This window comes from Salvelinus namaycush, chromosome 4, assembly GCF_016432855.1.
Source record: "Salvelinus namaycush isolate Seneca chromosome 4, SaNama_1.0, whole genome shotgun sequence".
Taxonomy (NCBI): domain Eukaryota; kingdom Metazoa; phylum Chordata; class Actinopteri; order Salmoniformes; family Salmonidae; genus Salvelinus; species Salvelinus namaycush.
In genome coordinates, this window is record NC_052310.1 from 78,624,292 (window position 1) to 78,642,460 (window position 18,169).

The window sequence follows — 18,169 nt, forward strand, 5'->3', positions numbered from 1 at the left end:
CTTTTCGAAGAAGCTCAGCTCGGCGGAGCGAAACTATGATGTGGGGGACCGGGAGCTGTTAGCTGTCGTACAGACCTTGAAGGCGTGGAGGCATTGGCTTGAGGGGGCTAAACACCCTTTTCTCATCTGGACTGACCACCGCAATCTGGAGTACATCCGGCAGGCGAAGAGAATGAATCCTCGCCAGGCAAGGTGGGCCATGTTTTTCACTCGTTTTGTGTTTACCCTTACTTACAGACCGGGCTCCCAGAACGTCAAGGCAGACGCATTGTCTCGGCTGTATGACACAGAGGAGCGGTCCATGGATCCCACTCCCATCTTCGTGTTTGGTGGCACCAGTAGTGTGGGAGCTGGACGCGGACATTGAGCGGGCGTCACGTGCAGAGCCCTCTCCTCCTGAGTGTCCAGCTGGTCGTCTGTACGTTCCGTCTGCTGTCCGCGACCGATTGATCTATTGGGCTCACACGTCACCCTCCTCTGGTCATCCAGGGATAGGTCGGACGATGCGCTGTCTTGATGGGAGGTACTGGTGGCCCACTTTAGCCAAGGACGTGAGGATTTATGTTTCCTCCTGCTCGGTGTGCGCCCAGTGCAAGGCTCCTAGACACCTGCCCAGAGGTAAGCTTCAACCTTTACCCGTTCCTCAACAGCCGTGGTCGCACCTGTCGGTGGATTTTTTGACTGATCTTCCACCTTCACAGGGTTACACCACGATCCTGGTCGTTGTGGATCAGTTTTCGAAGTCCTGTCGTCTCCTCCCTTTGCCCGGTCTCCCCACGGCCTTACAAACTGCAGAGGCCCTGTTTACACACGTTTTCCGGCACTATGGGGTGCCTGAGGATATAGTGTCTGATCGGGGTCCCCAGTTCACATCAAGGGTCTGGAAGGCGTTCATGGAACGTCTGGGGATCTCGGTTAGTCTTATCTCAGGTTTTCACCCCGAGAGTAATGGGCAGGTGGAGAGAGTTAACCAGGATGTGGGCAGGTTTTTGCGGTCCTATTGCCAGGACCGGCCGGGGGAGTGGGCGAAGTTCGTGCCCTGGGTAGAGATGGCCCAGAACTCGCTACGTCACTCCTCCACTAACCTCACTCCTTTTCAATGTGTATTAGGGTATCAGCCGGTTCTGGCTCCTTGGCATCAGAGCCAGACCGAGGCTCCTGCGGTGGACAATTGGTTTCGGCGCGCTGAGGAAACCTGGGAGGCAGCCCACGTCCACCTTCAGCGCGCCATAAGGCGCCAGAAAATTGGCGCAGACCGTCGCCGCAGTGAGGCCCCGGTGTTCGCACCAGGGGACAGGGTCTGGCTCTCGACCCGAAACCTGCCCCTCCGCCTGCTCTGCCGGAAGCTGGGTCCGCGGTTTGTGGGGCCGTTTAAAGTCCTGAGGAGAGTGAACGAGGTATGTTATAGGTTACAACTGCCCACTAATTACCGTATTAACCCCTCGTTCCATGTGTCTCTCCTCAGGCCGGTGGTGGCTGGCCCGCTCCAGGAGGCTGAAGTGCGTGAAGTTCCTCCACCTCCTCTTGACATCGAGGGGGTCCAGGCGTACTCTATTCGATCCATTTTGGATTCGAGACGTCGGGCGAGGGGCCTTCAGTACCTCGTGGACTGGGAGGGGTACGGGCCGGAGGAGAGATGCTGGGTTCCGGTGGAGGACGTTTTAGATCCTTCCATGTTAAAAGAATTCCACCGCCTCCATCCGGATCGCCCTGCACCTCGCCCTCCGGGTCGTCCCAGAGGCCGGTGTCGACGCGCTGCTGGAGCCGCGCGTCAGGGGGGGGGGTACTGTCACGACTTCTGCCGAAGTCGTTGCCTCTCCTTGTTCGGGCGGTGTTCGGCGGTCGACGTCACCGGTCTTCTAGCCATCATCGATCCATTTTTCATTTTCCATTGGTTTTGTCTTGTCTTCCCACACACCTGTTTTCAATCCCATCCATTATCCTCTTGTGTATTTAACCCTCTGTTTCCCCTCATGTCTTTGTCAGAGATTGTTTCTTGTTAGTATTGTTTTTATGTGTATAGGTGCGCGACGGGTCTTCGTACCCATATTTGTTTTGTTCGTTTCTTATTTAGTGTTATGGAGCATGTATTTGGACTTTCATTAAAAGACTCCATTTTGCACTACGTTTGACTCTCCTGCGCCTGACTTCCCTGCCACCTATACAAACGACTCTGACACTTTGCTTTCCTAACTGCCTGTGTATATTGGTTCCTAACTTCCCTGAAAAGTTGCATATCATGGGGGCTATTCGATGCTAATGCAGTATGCCACAGGAAGTTTTTTGCTGGTCAATGGCAGTCAGGTCTGGAGTGAACCAAGGTTTATATCTGTTCCTGGTTCAAAATGTTTTGAATGGGGCATGCTTATTTAAGATGGTGAGGAAATCACTTTTAAAGAATAACCAGGCATCCTCTATTGACGGAATGAGGTCAATATCCTTCCAGGATACCCGGGCCAGGTCGATTAGAAAGGGCTGCTCGCTGAAGTGTTTTAGGGAGCGTTTGACAGTGATGAGGGGTGGTCGTTTAACCACAGATCATTACGGACGCAGGCAATGAAAATTATAATAAAAACTGATGGATAAATAAATGCGGAGGGAGAAAAGCAAGTGAGTGATGGCTGGAAGAGGAAGTGCTTGGCGGATTACTGTTGCCAAACGGGATATGCGCATGAAAGTGAAATGGACATTCTTGGACCAGCGCATACAAGAGAATAGTGGCTGTTGTTTAAATTCAACTTAATTTTTAAACAAAACTGACTTTATAAACAAGCGGCAGCAGGTTATTTAGAGCGGTAGGGCCGAGAAATGTTGGTAGTGTCATACGAAACGGTACTACGGTATTCTAAAATGTTGGTACCATACTGTAAGTGTCAAGATGTTTTGCTACCGTCATATTACCATGGTACTGGCATAGCACACACACATGATTTACCTCTGTTGTAGCGTTCCCTCTGCTCTATCTTGAGCGTCAGGTAGAGGGTGCGGATGGGGAAGTAGACTGCCTGGGGGTACACTCGTCCCATCTAGCAGATAACAGACATGGGCAGGGGGGAGGGGGTTCACACTCAGATTACCTTTCAAAGAAGAACCTACCCTCAGGGTTCACAGTGGAGCACAGATGAGAGGAGTGTACACGGCAGAGAATACCAAATAATATCTAACATTGATCCCCTGGATGAAAGCAGCTCTGTATTGTGTAATGGAGATGGAGTTATGATATGAAACCATGGAGGGTGATGTCAGGTTAAAACAGACCTGGGGCTACATTTAGAGGAGGAAGTTGCCTTGACCTACCCTTCTACTGCAGTCACTGAGCTAAGGTCAGTTTTATATAAAAAAAAAATTACGTAAACTAACTATGCACTCCCTAATCTACATTTCTACAGACATAAGCATGACTCCTCACAAAACCGGACACGAGTTGACAAAACAAGCACTCCAGGGTATAGACAGGATTGATGCAAGAGTGTGACAGATGGTGAGCCATTGGTGAGCGCTCTGCACCTCTCACTACAAGGGAGATACTCTACTAGACACTGATACAGTGGCAGTGAGGCCTTGATGACAGAGAGACAGAGACAAGTTGGTTGAGCCCAGACCACAGTTCTTCTCTGGCCTCATTAGACTGAGACCCTACACCCCTGTTAGCATACCCTGTTGATAGAGGGGTGAGGAGTAGCCTGTAGTCGTAAAGAGACACCTCTCTAACCCTGGCTCAATACAGAGGAGTACAGAGGGTGGGCTGTAATGGATGGAAGGATGGATAGGAGATGGAGGGATGGAAGGGAGGTGGGGTGGAGGAATGGAGGAATGGAGCTTACTACAAAGCTCTACGCAGATGCAGGACTTGGAGTGTTGCAATGTCGCTTTTTGTCACAAAAAGGCCGGGACCTTTTAATACACTCCGGCATACCTACCTACTTTTATAACTACCTGAAAATTGAGGCACGCCGTATCATTCCTTCCAGAGCTGTGGGGGCAGTGTTGTGGCATGGTTCCTTCATCTGATCTATAGACAATATAGGCTATTAATCAAAGTAGCCTATTTTGCATTGATAACCAAATATAATCTCAGCGGCTGGTAGAACCTGCTGTAAACAACATTTTATTTATTTTACCTTTATTTTACCAGGCAAGTCAGTTAAGAACAAATTCTTATTTACAATGGTGGCCTACCTATAGAATAACTATCTTCAAAGTAATGACTCGGGACGTCGGGTTTGATATGAAAGCTTCTTTTAGTAATAATACTTGATCACGTTACATTTAACAACTTTAGATTCTACAGAGCAATGCAAGTAAGATGCTAGCGCAAAGGAGCCACATAATCACCTGTTAATTGCACTTAACTAGCGCGTTCACTCTCTACTTCCTGTCGCAAGGCATTCTGGAACTTGCAGTCAAAAGCGTAATTCAATACTAACCAATACAATTACATATGTAAATAACTGTAAAGAAATATCTTTAGATACAGCTCAATGAATTAACTTAAACATTAACTCTGTAACACATTAAAGTTACAACATCCTCCCCCCCCGATGAACAACTGTGTTCATCTAGATCTCTAGGCAGTATATCAACTGAATAGGTCTCCTCAACAAAGTCCCTGAAGCAGTACGAACTGAACATGATCTAACTAGGCCATCTCGGCCTGGAAACAGTTCCTCAATCTTTCCTAGTTTCCAGGTTTGTCTGGGTGTGTTATCTTCTCCTATGAGTACAACGTCACCCGCTTTCAGTGGGGTGGGCTGTGGTGTATCACAGCGGTGTGCTGACTTTAGATCCAGCAAGTAGTCTCTTCGCCAACTGTTCCAGAAGCTGGTCACAAGTCTCTGCCTGTACTTCCATCTGCGTATCATGTCCTCCTTGTTTAGCGTTGGGTGCTGAGTGTCAGCTGGAAATGGCTTTGGAGGCAAAGAGGTTAGTCGTTTACCCACCAGGAAGTGTGCTGGGGTCAGGGGTTGTGGTTCATCCACTTCATTGTGCACGAAGGTCAGAGGCCTAGAATTTAGAATTGCTTCAACCTCTGTCAGGACTGTGCACATCTCTTCAAAGTTGAGTGAAGCTCTCCCAAGAACCTTTCGCAGACATGTTTTCACTGACCTGACAAGTCTTTCCCAGAATCCGCCCCACCAGGCTGCTCGCTCGGCGATGAACCTCCAGGTGATGCCCCTTTCTGAGAAAAAAGCCAAGAGTTGGGGCTCTTCGATTACCTTCCACAGCTCTTTCAAGTCCTGATCAGCTCTCTTGAACGTTTTTGCATTGTCTGAGTAGATTACCTTGCATAATCCTCTCCTTGAGATGAATCTTTTTAGAGCTAACAGGAATTTCTCTGTGGACTGATCTGAGACCAGTTCCAAATGCACTGCTCTGGTTACCGCACAAGTGAACAGTGCAATGTATGACTTCTTCACAGACCCATTTTCTTTCACATAGAGCGGTCCTGCAAAATCCACACCTGTGACTTCAAATGGTGGCGATTCAGTTATTCTGTCTTTTGGTAAAGGCGCAGTGACCTGCTGTCCGGCTCTTGCCTTGAATCTTTTGCACACTATACATCTTGCCACTGTGCTCTTGACTAGCTGCCTAGCACGCAAGATCCAGTATCGCTCTCTGATTTGTACTAGAGTGTCTCTTGCTCCAGAATGCATCACCTTCTCATGGTGGTACTGTATCAGCATTTCTGAGTATCTGTACTTGTTGGGCAGAACCCATGGGTGCTGCTCTCTGAATGTGAAGCTGGACTGTTGCAGTCTTCCTCCTACACTGAGTAGTTCGTGTTCGTCCAGGAACGGTTTCAGTTCTCTGATTTTACAATCATTGTTTAGGCTTTTTCCTGCCTTCAGTAGTTTGATCTCCTGTCCAAAACTCTGTTGTTGTGTTACCTTAATCCAGTACTTTTCTGCATCGAACAGTTCGTCAGCAGTCAGTTCACCTTGTATCTTTATGGTTGTACGAGCATTGGCTATGAATCTCTTTATCCAGGCGGTGACTCTGAACACTCTTTTCAGTTTGCTGTACCTTTCAAGCTCCAACACAGGTTCAGGGATGTCTGTGCTGTTTGCTGCGAGTTGTACAGTAACCTGGCCGCTGGACTTGAGTTCTATATTCACCTCTTCCGGAACCTTGTTATCATCAGTCTCTTCGGACTGATTGGGTGATATCAGAATTCTGGGTCCATTCCACCATAGCTCGCTCTGTGTCAAGTTTCGAACAGTTTGTCCTCTTGTAGGGAGGTCAGCTGGATTAGTTTTCCCTTCAATATGTGACCATGACTCTGGATTGGTCAAGGACTGGATCTCCGTCACTCTGTTCGCAACAAACTGTTTCCATTTCTGAGCTGAGCTGCAAATCCAATGCAGCACGATCATCGAGTCTGTCCACATTTGGATCTGTTTTTCTTCCAATTTCAGTGTGGTCATCAAGTTGTTTGCGAGTCTCGCTCCAATCACAGCTCCCATGAGCTCCAGGCGTGGCAGCGTCATTTTCTTGAGTGGGGCTACCCTGGACTTGGATGCGACTAGACTTGTTGTTTCCCTGTCTTGTGACTCACCTTGCAAGTAAGCTACTGCACTGTAAGCCCTTTCACTTGCATCACAGAACACGTGTAGTTTCAGAGTGTGGCTATTCTGTGGCCGCATGTCTGTTCTGTACCACCTTGGTATGGTGAGCTGGTGTAACTGGGGTAGTTCTGAACACCACTGTTGCCATTCTCGTGTCAGATCAGATGGTAATTCTTCGTCCCAGCTGAGTCCCCTCTCCCACATTTCCTGGAACATGCACTTGATCCTGATGGTGAAGGGAGTTAAGAAACCAAGAGGGTCGAAGATACGTGCAGACGACTGTAGAACACTTCTCTTTGTGTTTTCCTTTTGCTTTAGAATGCTCAGTAGCAGCCTGAGATCAAACACAAAGTCATCCGTTTCCGGTCTCCATACTAAACCTAAAACCTTCAGCACTAATCCTTGTGTTTCTAGCGTCAACGGGTGGTCAGTTGTCGTACTCTCCTCCCATTTTGTTTTTAATTCAGGAGAGTTGGTCATCCACTTGCAGAGGTCCATGCCTGCAATCGACAACATTCGCTTTGCAGTTGTTGTCACAAGGTAAGCCTCTTCAACATTGCGTGAACTTGCAATGAAATCATCTACATAGAGTGACTCTCTCAGTATCTCTACAACTTCTGGTTGTTCTGTTTCATATTGTTTCAGGTGCTTCCTGATTGTAGCTGCCAGCAAAAATGGACTTGGGGAAGCTCCAAATACCACTCTTTTCATCCTCAGCACACGCAGCTCCTCTTCATTTTCTCCCCTTGGTGGGCCTGTGAGCCATAGAAATCTCACGGCGTCTCTGTCTCTCTCTGCTAGGGATATCTGCAGGAAAGCTTTCTTGATGTCTGCCATGAATGCGATCTCATGTAGTCTGAACTTTATCAGAACGCTGAGCAGATCCGGATTCAGGTTCGGTCCTGTGAGTAGACAGTCATTGAGGGATGGACAGCCATCTTCATGGGACGAGGCATCAAACACCACTCTCAGTTTTGTTGTCACCTTGTCTTCTCGGAGTACTGCATGGTGAGGTAAGTAGTATTTTACGTTGTCTGCACTTGATGCGTTGTCCTTGGGCACGTCCTCTGCCATATCCTGTTGTAAGTAGTCCTCTACCACTTCATTGTATCTGCTGTACAACGTCACATCCTTCTTCAGTCTTTTCTTCAGACCTTCAAACCGTTTCTTGGCGATTCTATAGTTGTCTTTGAGTTCTGGCATTTCTCGTTTCCATGGCAACTCCACGTGGTATCGACCATCTTTGAAGGTGGTTGTTTCCTCGAACCTCTGTAGAGCCTCGGTTTCCTCTGTGTTCTGTGTTTTCTCGCTTATAATACCCAGAGACTCAAGCTCCCAGAATGCATGCAGTTGTTTGGAGACTAGTGTGTCTTCATCAAGTGGGATGAACATGCAAGTTGCCTCGGCGACACTTGACATGAACACGGGTCCCTGCACCGACCATCCAAAGGTGCTCTCTAAAGCAACCAGCGTCTCCGTCAGTCGCTCCACTCTGCCTGATACTATCTGCCAGTAGTAGTCTGCTCCTATCAGGACAGAGAGTTCAGGATCATTGTCATCTCCTGGAAAGTCTGCGAGCTGCAGTCCTTTTCTATTGAGCTCATGTCGAATCTGTTCACCAGGAACCTTCATCACAGCTGTGCACACTTGTGGGGTTTCAATTGCCTCTATCTCTATTCTCTGCTGTTTGTCCCAGACATTCTCCAAGATGACTTTCACTGTGTTGCGTTGGGATGTTGCTGGGGCAGAGGAGCCAAACGTGTGAAGAGTGAGTGCCTCTTGTCTGATTACTGGTAGCTTCAAGCCCTTCACAAGGTTTTCATGTATGAAGCTTCTCTGACTGCCTCCATCTAGTAAGCAACGAGCTATCTTCCTGCCCGATGGGCCTTCTACCCATGCCTTTGCCGTTTATAGCAACACAGTGTTCTGTCCATCTGGTTTCATCTTCACTGAATGGGGAATAACTGAGGAAACAACAGCATCTACAGAAACAGTAGGGGGTTGCACCTCACTCCTCTTACTGGTACACACAGCAATGTGATGTCTGCTTCCACATGTTGCACATGACACATCTTTGACTTTACAGAATTTTGCTATGTGTCTCTGTCCTAAACATACAAAGCATCTTCCCATTTTCTTTAGTTTCTCTTTGCGTGCAGCAATATTGTGGTCAGGGCAGTTTTCTGATTTGTGGTCTGCACTGTCACAGAATAGACAGTTTTGTTCCTTCTGGCTGGCTGTATGCAGTGCTGCAGCAGAGGGCATGTTGGGTCTTTTTGTTTTCATTTCATTGGAGGAGCATGACTTGTTCCATGGTTTGCTCTCTTTCTGTTGGTTGCATGATCTTGTCATTTGTAGCGCTCTCTCCCTGCTCTGAACCTCCTTCTGTAGGAAACTGACAATCTCAGACACTTTCCATTCATCATCTACTCCCCTCTGACGACTATAGTCAAGAGCTATGTCCTCTGGAATCATCTGCAGTAAGATTGGGCATAGTAGGCTTCCATAGGTTTCTGACACTACACCCAGTGATTCCAGGCTCCTAATCTGAATTTCACATTCATCATATAGCTGCCTCAATGCATTTAGATCAGAGGATTTCTTCACAGGGGTGAGATTCAGCAGCTTTGACATATGAGCACTAATCACAAGATCTTTCCTTCCAAATCTGCTCTTGAGTAGAGCGATTGCATCATCATAGTTACTGTCTGTTAACATCAGTCCTGCTACTGCCTTTGCAGCTGGTCCAGTGAGATATGTTTTCAGATAGGTAAACTTCTCTTTATTACACAGTGAATCATTGTTGTGAATAGCGGTCTCATACTGGCTCCAAAACTCCTGCCACATACTGACATCTCCATAGAATTTCTCAATAATCAACTTTGGTAGCCTTACTGATTGTCTCTGTGATCTGTTGGAGTTAGCGTCACTCACCCTGTTGGAGTTAGCGTCACTCACCCGTGCTGCTAGTGGATTGAGATCCTGGTTTTTCTTTATCACTCGTTGTGCACGGCTCTTCAGCATGATAACGCGCTCTTTGTAATCCTCCGTGCATGCAATCTCTGCCTCCAATCCGTCCAATGGCGTTAACTGTTCAATTCCACGATCAAGTTCAAACAAACTGTCCTCCTTAGCTGACAGCAATTCCAACAATGTACTCAAGTGATCGGTATCCGGATTCGACTGGGATATTTCCACGTCAATCTGATTCAAAATCCGTGTTGTGGCACCTCGAATGGTACCCCGCTTTCGTCTCATTCTTTCGGTTTCATGCCGACGTTCCTCCTCAGCCATTTCAGCCGCTTCTTCGTCGCAGCTCATATCCCGGGTTTCGGCACCAAAATATAGAATAACTATCTTCAAAGTAATGACTCGGGACGTCGGGTTTGATATGAAAGCTTCTTTTAGTAATAATACTTGATCACGTTACATTTAACAACTTTAGATTCTACAGAGCAATGCAAGTAAGATGCTAGCGCAAAGGAGCCACATAATCACCTGTTAATTGCACTTAACTAGCGCGTTCACTCTCTACTTCCTGTCGCAAGGCATTCTGGAACTTGCAGTCAAAAGCGTAATTCAATACTAACCAATACAATTACATATGTAAATAACTGTAAAGAAATATCTTTAGATACAGCTCAATGAATTAACTTAAACATTAACTCTGTAACACATTAAAGTTACAACACTACCAAAAGGCAAATGTCTTCCTGCGGGGATGGTGGCAGGGATTAAAAATAAAAATAAATGAAATAAAAAATAGAGGACAAAACACAAATCGCAACAAGAGAGACAACACAACACCAGATGAAGAGAGACCTAAGACAACAACATAGCATGGCATCAACACATGACAACACAACATGGTAGCAATATAACATGGCAGCAGCACAACATGGTAGCACCACAAAACAGGGTACAAACACTGCGCCAGCCTCCCGGGTGGCGCAGTGGTCTAGGGCACTGCATCGCAGTGCTAGCTGCGCCACCAGAGTCTCTGGGTTCGCGCCCAGGCTGGGCTGGGTTCGCGCCCAGGCTCTGTCGCAGCTGGCCGCAACCGGGAGGTCCGTGGGGCGACGTACAATTGGCATAGCGTCGTCCGGGTTAGGGAGGGTTTGGCCGGTAGGGATATCCTTGTCTCAGTATGTAAAATGTAATAAAATGTATGCACTCTACTGTAAGTCGCTCTGGATAAGAGCGTCTGCTAAATGACTAAAATGTAAATTATGGGCACAGACAAAAGCACAAAGGGCTAGAAGGTAGAGACAAAAATACATCAAGCAAAGCAGCCACAACTGGCAGTAAGAGTGTCCATGATTGAGTAATTGAATGAAGAGATTCAGATAAAAGTGTCCAGTTTGAGTGTTTGTTGCAGCTCGTTCCAGTCGCTAGCTGCAGCAAACTGAAAAGAGGAGCGACCCAGGGATGTGTGTGCTTTGGGGACCTTTAACAGAATGTGACTGGCAGAGCGGGTATTGCATGTGGAGGATTAGGGCTGCAGTAGATATCTCAGATAGGGGGGAGTGAGGCCAGATATGAGTAATGAACGTTCTTTACTCAAGAATACAAATATATACAACACAATAAACTAGCCCACAATAACAGACCGTATACATACAAACAATCACTCACAAAAACCATGGTGGAACAGAGGGTTAAATAATGAACAAGTAATTGGGGAATGAAACCAGGTGTGTAAAACAAAGACAAAACAAATGGAAAACGAAAAGTGGATCGGCAATGGCTAGAAGGCCGGTGACGTCAACCGCCGAACGCCGCCCGAACAAGGAGAGGGACCAACTTTGGCGGAAGTCGTGACAGTACCCCCCCCCCCCTTGACGCGCGGCTCCAGCAGCACCGACCTCGGGGACGATCCGGAGGACGAGGCGCAGGGCGATCCGGGTGGAGACGGTGGAAATCCCGCAGCAACGAAGGGTCCGGGACGTCCGCCACCGGCACCCAGCATCTCTCCTCCGGGCCGTAACCCTCCCACTCCACGAGGTACTGAAGGCCCCTCGCCCGACGCCTCGAGTCCAGGATGGCTCGAACAGCATACGCCGGGGCCCCCTCGATGTCCAGAGGGGGTGGAGGAACCTCCCGCACCTCAGACTACTGGAGTGGACCAGCCACCACCAGCCTGAGGAGAGACACATGGAACGAGGGATTAATACGGTCATCTGGGGGGAAGCTGTAACCTGTAGCATACCTCGTTCAGTCTCCTCAGGACTTTGAATGGCCCCACAAACCGCGGACCCAGCTTCCGGCAGGGCAGGCGGAGGGGCAGGTTTCGGGTCGAGAGCCAGACCCGGTCCCCCGGTGCGAACACCGGGGCCTCACTGCGGAGGCGCCAGGGGCCAGCTGAGGGGCCAGCGGAGAACTGAAAGGAAAGAAGGCCAAAGGAGGTGTTGGCTTTGGGGATGACCAGTGAAATATACCTGCTGGAGCGCGTGCTATGGGTGGGTGTTGTTATCGTGACCAGTGAGCTGAGATAAGACGGAGCTTTACCTAGCAAAAACTTATACAGTGGGGAGAACAAGTACTTGACACACTGCCGATTTTTCAGGTTTTCCTACTTACAAAGCATGTAGAGGTCTGTAATTTTTATCATAGGTACACTTCAACTGCGAGAGACGGAATCTAAAAGATTGTAGGACTGCCGGGGTGTTAAGCATATCCCAGTTTAGGTCACCTAACAGAACAAACTCTGAAGACAGATGGGGGCAATCAATTTACATATGGTGTCCAGGGCACAGCTGGGAGCTGAGGGGGGTCTATAACAGGTTGCAACAGTGAGAGACTTATTTCTGGAGAGATAATTTTTTTAAATTAGAAGCTTGAACTGTTTGGGCATAGACCTGGAAAGTATGACAGAACTTTGCAGGCTATCTCTGCAGTAGATTGCAACTCCTCCACCTTTGGCAGTTCTATCTTGACGAAAATCTTTGTAGTTGGGGATGGAAATCTCCGAATTTTTGGTGGCCTTCCGAAGCCAGGATTCAGACACGGCAAGGACATCAGGGTTGGTGGGGTGTGCTAAAGCAGTGAGTAAAACAAACTTAGGGAGAAGGCTTCAGATGCATGAAAGGCTTTTACCGTTACAAAAGTCAATAAATGAGAGCGGGTGGAGACATGCAGGGCCTGGGTTAACCTCCACATCACCCGAGGAACAGAGGAGGAGTAGGATGAGGGTATGGCTAAAGGCTATCAAAACTGGTTGTCTAGTGCGTTGGGGACAGAGAATAAAAGGAGCAGATTTCTGGGCATGGTAGGATAGATTCAGGGCATAATGTACAGACAGGCGTATGGTAGGGTATGGGTACAGTGGAGGTAAACCTAGGCATTGAGTGACGATAAGAGAGGTTGCATTTCTGGACGCACTAGTTATAGTGGGTGAGGTCACCGCATGTGTGGGAGGTGGGACAAAAGAGGTATCTGAGGCATGTTGAGTGGGACTAGGGGCTCCGCAGTCAACTAAAACAATGATAACTTTCCTAAACAACAGTATACAAGGCGTACTAACATTAGAGAGAGACATAAAGCGAGGCATAAAGCAATCCCAGGTGTTGATTGGGAGAGCTAGCTAAGACAACAACAGGTGAAACAACAACAGCTAATCAGCTAAGACAACAACAACAGGTAAAATGGCGATGAATGGGTAGAGAGGGTCAGTTAACTACACACAGGGCCTGAGATCGAGGCTGGGGCCGACAGATAAACAAAAATAAATAAAATGGAGTACCGTGATTAATGAACACTCCAGCAGGCATCAGCTATGTAGTCAAGTGATCATAGGGTCCAGTGAACAGCAATAGATGAAACAAGGAAGCCGCTAGGTAGTCGTTACTACGCTAGCAAGCAGGAGACACGGCGTTCAAAAAAAAATACAAAAATGTGCAGGCCAGGGCTAGTAGAAGCGTCTGCTCCGACGTCGGGCAAAGGCCGGTTGAGGGCACAATGGATGGAATTACGTCGGCAGACCAGCCGTGATGGAACGGCGGGGCTCCGTGTCGACAAAGAGTGCAGACCAGTTGACAAAAGAGGTATTGTAGCTGGAGTAATTTAGATTGCTAGCCGGGAGATGCGCCTGGCTCGCGGCTAACTGGTGCTAGCTTTGGGACAAGGGCGTCAGCCACTATAGCCACTCGGTAGCAGCTAGCTAGCAGTGATGATCCGATGCAAAGGTCCAGAGCTTACGGCAAGAATCCTGTGGTGTAGTCGATTCTAGTCGTGTTAGTGAAGAGTCCGGGAGGCATTAGCTGTGTAGCCGAGTAATCATAGGTTCCACTGAGCAGGCCGGGAGATGGGCCTGGCTTAAGGCTAACTTCGGGGCTGGGCCACTCGGTGGCAGCTAGCTAGCTGTGGTGATCAGGAGTAATGGTCCAGGGCTTACGGCAGGAATCCAGTGTTGTAGTGGATAAAAACAGTCCGATACTGGCAGGCTGGCAAGTATTATCCAGGCTAAAAGCGACTGGTGTCTGTTCAAAAGGTAAAGGCCACTAGCAGTGGCTAACAATGACTTAATAGCTAGTAGCTAATTAGCTGGTTAGCTTCTGATGGCTAGCTTCTGATGGAGATTCTGGCTATAAGGTCTACAAATAGCAGATCCATATCACATTGGGTGAGGTGGGTTGCCAGAAGGTATATTTCATTTAAAAATGGCAAAAGAGATTAAAAATATATTGAACTATATACAAAGAAGACGAAAAATGTCAAATGAACACGGGAGAACGACAACAACATCTGCACTGCTACACCATCTTGGATCAGCTTGATCTCCCCCTCTAAATAAAGGACTAACCGTGACTGTCTTCCAAGCAATAGGAACCTCCCCAAAGAGGAGAGACAGGTTAAGAAGGACTAACCGTGACTGCCTTCCAAGCAATGGGAACCTCCCCAAGAGGAGAGACAGGTTAAGAAGGTCAGAGATAGGATTGGTGATTATAGGGGCAGCAACCTTAAAGAAGAAATGGTCTATACCATCTGACCCAGATTATTTTTTGGGGTCAAGTTAAAGGAGCTCCTTTAGCACATCGGACTCAGTGACCGCCTGCAGGGAGAAACTTTGTAGCGGGGCAGGGGGAAAAGATGGAGGAGCATGGGGGCTAGTTGCATTAGAAGGGGTGGGAGATGAGGAAATGTTATACCCCTACCTACATGTACAGTACATATTACCTCAATTACCTCATACCCCCTGCACATTGACTCGGTACCAGTACTCCTTGTATATAGCCTCGTTATTACTTCAACTACCTCGTACCCTGACTCGGTACCAGTACTCCCTGTATATTGTTGTTATTACCTCAACTACCTTGTACCCCAGTACCAGTACTCCTTGTAAATAGCCTCGTTATACCTCAACTACCTCGTACCCCAGTACCAGTACTCCTTGCATATAGCCTAGTTATTACGTTAACTACCTTATACCCCAGTACAGTACTCCTTGTATATAGCCTTGTTATTACCACACAACCTCGTACCCCAGTACCAGTGCTCAGGATCCTCGTTATTACCTCACTACCTCGTACCCCAGTACCAGTGCTCAGGATCCTCGTTATTACCTCACTACCTCGTACCCCAGTACCAGTACTCTAGAGCCTAGTTATTACCTCACTACCTTGTACCCCAGTACCAGTACTCTAGAGCCTCGTTATAACCTCACTATCTCGTACCCTAGTACCAGTACTCTGGAGCCTCATTATTACCTCAACTACCTCGTACCACAGTACCAGTACTCTACAGCCTCGTTATTGTTATTGTGTTACTATTTCCTTTTTAATTGTATTTTTTGTTATTTGCAAAATAAAAAATCTTAATTTTTAACTCTGCATTGTTGGGAAAGGGCTCATAAGTAAACATGTCAAGGTAAAGTCTACACCTGTTGTGATGAATACATTTTGATTTGATCTAGCTAGCCATGTGCTTTTTATTTTATTGTTAGCTGATATGGGAATGTATACACAAGCAGCATATCAAACTGGGAAAATGTTTTATGTTACACCAGCAAATATAATAATATTAGCCAGAGATGTGGGAAGCTAAAAAGGCTAGCTAGCTTGCTATATTTTTTATCCAGGGTGAAACCATCTAGCTAGGCTGCCAGCTAGCTACTTACAAGCAAGGGAAGGTGACTCTTCCTTGCATTCACAAAATGAAAAGACAAACATTTTAAAACATTGCTATCATGTTAACAAAAGGTGTCCGCTAATCCAAAAATCCCACTACACTCACGTGCACACACTCACGTAGATCGATGGAGTGAAGCTTGTGGTAACCTTAAGTGGCAGATTAAAGATGAAAGGAGGAAGAAGGAGATAAGGAAGAAGGAGAGGAAGTTGAGATCAGGCGATGAAGGATGTCATATTTTGAAGGGGGTGATGAGGAGGGGTGTTAGATTGTCTAAAGGAATGTTAACGCTGTGATTCATCTCTCCTCTGCCCCTCAGGGCTAACCTTCATTAATATTTCACTGTCCGTTTTTAAAACATCCCGTCGTGCACCTGAATCGCGCGGAGAAACACTAAATTATTCAGCATCGCTGAGATAAAGGCTTCCATCCATTAAAAAGGTGCTTTGCTGCTTTTTTTATTTTACAGAAAGACACTCAACCTTTTACCCTTCACTTATCATAGGGCGAGGAGGAATGAGGAGGGTGGAAAGGCCTCACCCATTCACTCCCAAAATACCAAACGCCAAAAGACATTCAAAAAACTCTCCTTGATGTCTCTCCACTCATGTAATAGGTAAAGGGAGCGCTGGATCAAAAAAAGGTTGAGGAAGCCTGATTTAATAACTAACAAAGCCATATTTCTATTCCATTAAGCACTTGACGTGGGATTGACTAACTATCCTTAATATGGTGTGTTTCCACTCAGAGTGCTACAGACAGATTCTGAGATCAGACAGATACTAACTGGCATCCAACCCTAACCCTAACTGGCATCCAAACTTACTTAGGTGGTGTGCAGTCAATTATGCCTTACAACTGCTCTCTCGACTCTTTGCTCTCCCTTCTCTCACACTCTCTGTTCTCTCTCTCTTCATTCCCTACTTCTCCTCCTCCCTCCTTCTCTCCCATTTCCCGCTCTACCGGCTGGATGAGGGGTGTTTGACGTAGCCAACTATTCTTTGAAGTTCACGCCACTTTAAATAATACTTAATTAACGGAAAGCAGATTAGTCACCTACTTTAATTGGCAGCTCTGTTCCTGCACTGCAGATGCGTTTGATATTAACTTAATAATCATTCCTTCCATAAATAATTTGAAAAGGCTCACTGGAGAGAGGGGAAGAGAGGGAAGCCAATAAATGAGAGGAGAGGAATATGAATGGTTAATTTGATAAATCCAAAGTGCTGGAGAGAGGCCACTCTGGCACTGATTGCTGTTAATCTATCTTTATTAGGCTAACATGGCAGTACTCTTATGCGCACACACACCCCTTTCCCCTCAGTCACGGACACAGACAAACATGGACAGATACATATGGGGGGGAAAAAATCACATTTAAGAGGGATGAGGAGAGGAGGGCTGATTGCTTGTGGTACAGGAAGGTCCACAGCTTGCCCGTACCTGGTAAAAAAAAGTTGAGAAAGTTGACACTATATAGTGTTTCTCGGAAGAGTGCTTTGGTCCTCCTCGTTTTGTTTTGTTAATTAACCAATGAACCCCTTTGCCAAAGACTACCCGTCTACAAATATCTATTATTGTGTACCCTAGCAACGCTTACCTTACTTTTTATACTGTAGATTTCTAATTCTAATGGGGTGTGCTGTAGACAGATCGGCTTATTCTATGGACTTGAGGTGGCCACAGGCATAGAATTATATATTAGAACTTAATTCAATAGGATCTGTGGGTACAGTTGTGTTATGGGTGGTCACAGGTATGCTGTTGTAGACAGATTGACGTACCTGGCTGATGAGGTTGAGCAGGGGTTTGCCCTATGACCCCACCAGGAAGTTCAGGAGCTATGGTATCCATGCCAACCACTGAACGGGCGGCACCCCGATGCAGTACTTGTCCACAGCATCCCCCAGGGTGTTCTTGTTATGGAAACTCAGCAGCCACAGCACCTGGGGATGGAGGGATGAAAAAGGGCAGGAGAGAGAGATAGAGAGGGTGGGTGAGAATAGTGACACCGTTAGAGGGAGGTTGTCGTCAACATTTCAATGGTAACTAAAGGGCTTAATTGCCTGTAGTATCATCACCGGACCATCTCTGCAGCTAAGATCAGTGGCACACATGAACAGTGAGAGGGAGAGGGGGAGGTTGCTTTCCTGGCAAGCTCTAGCCACTTTGAGAGGGGAGTAGAAAGAGGGGTCACTCAGTAGGTGAACTCCCTCCTGGGGGGGACTGTTGATGTAGACATAAACCCCCCCAACCCATCCACCCTCCTGGCCCTCTACCCCTTTCAACCAGCCAGCCAAGCCACACAACTTGTGTATGATTACTGATAACGCTACCAGGACCAGACCCAGAGTACGTTCCAAATGGGACCCTATTCTCTATATAGTGCACTACTTTTGACCAGAGCCCTAGGGGCCCTGACCAAAAACAGTTAACTACATAGGGAATAGGGTGCCATTTGGGACACAACGCAGTTA

General features: G+C 47.2%; 1 pseudogene; it reads right to left on the reverse strand.

Annotated features, from left to right (window-relative positions):
- Positions 1 to 2,783: 2,783 nt before the first annotated feature.
- Positions 2,784 to 18,169, reverse strand: part of LOC120046012 — a 107,771-nt pseudogene continuing 92,385 nt past the window's right edge.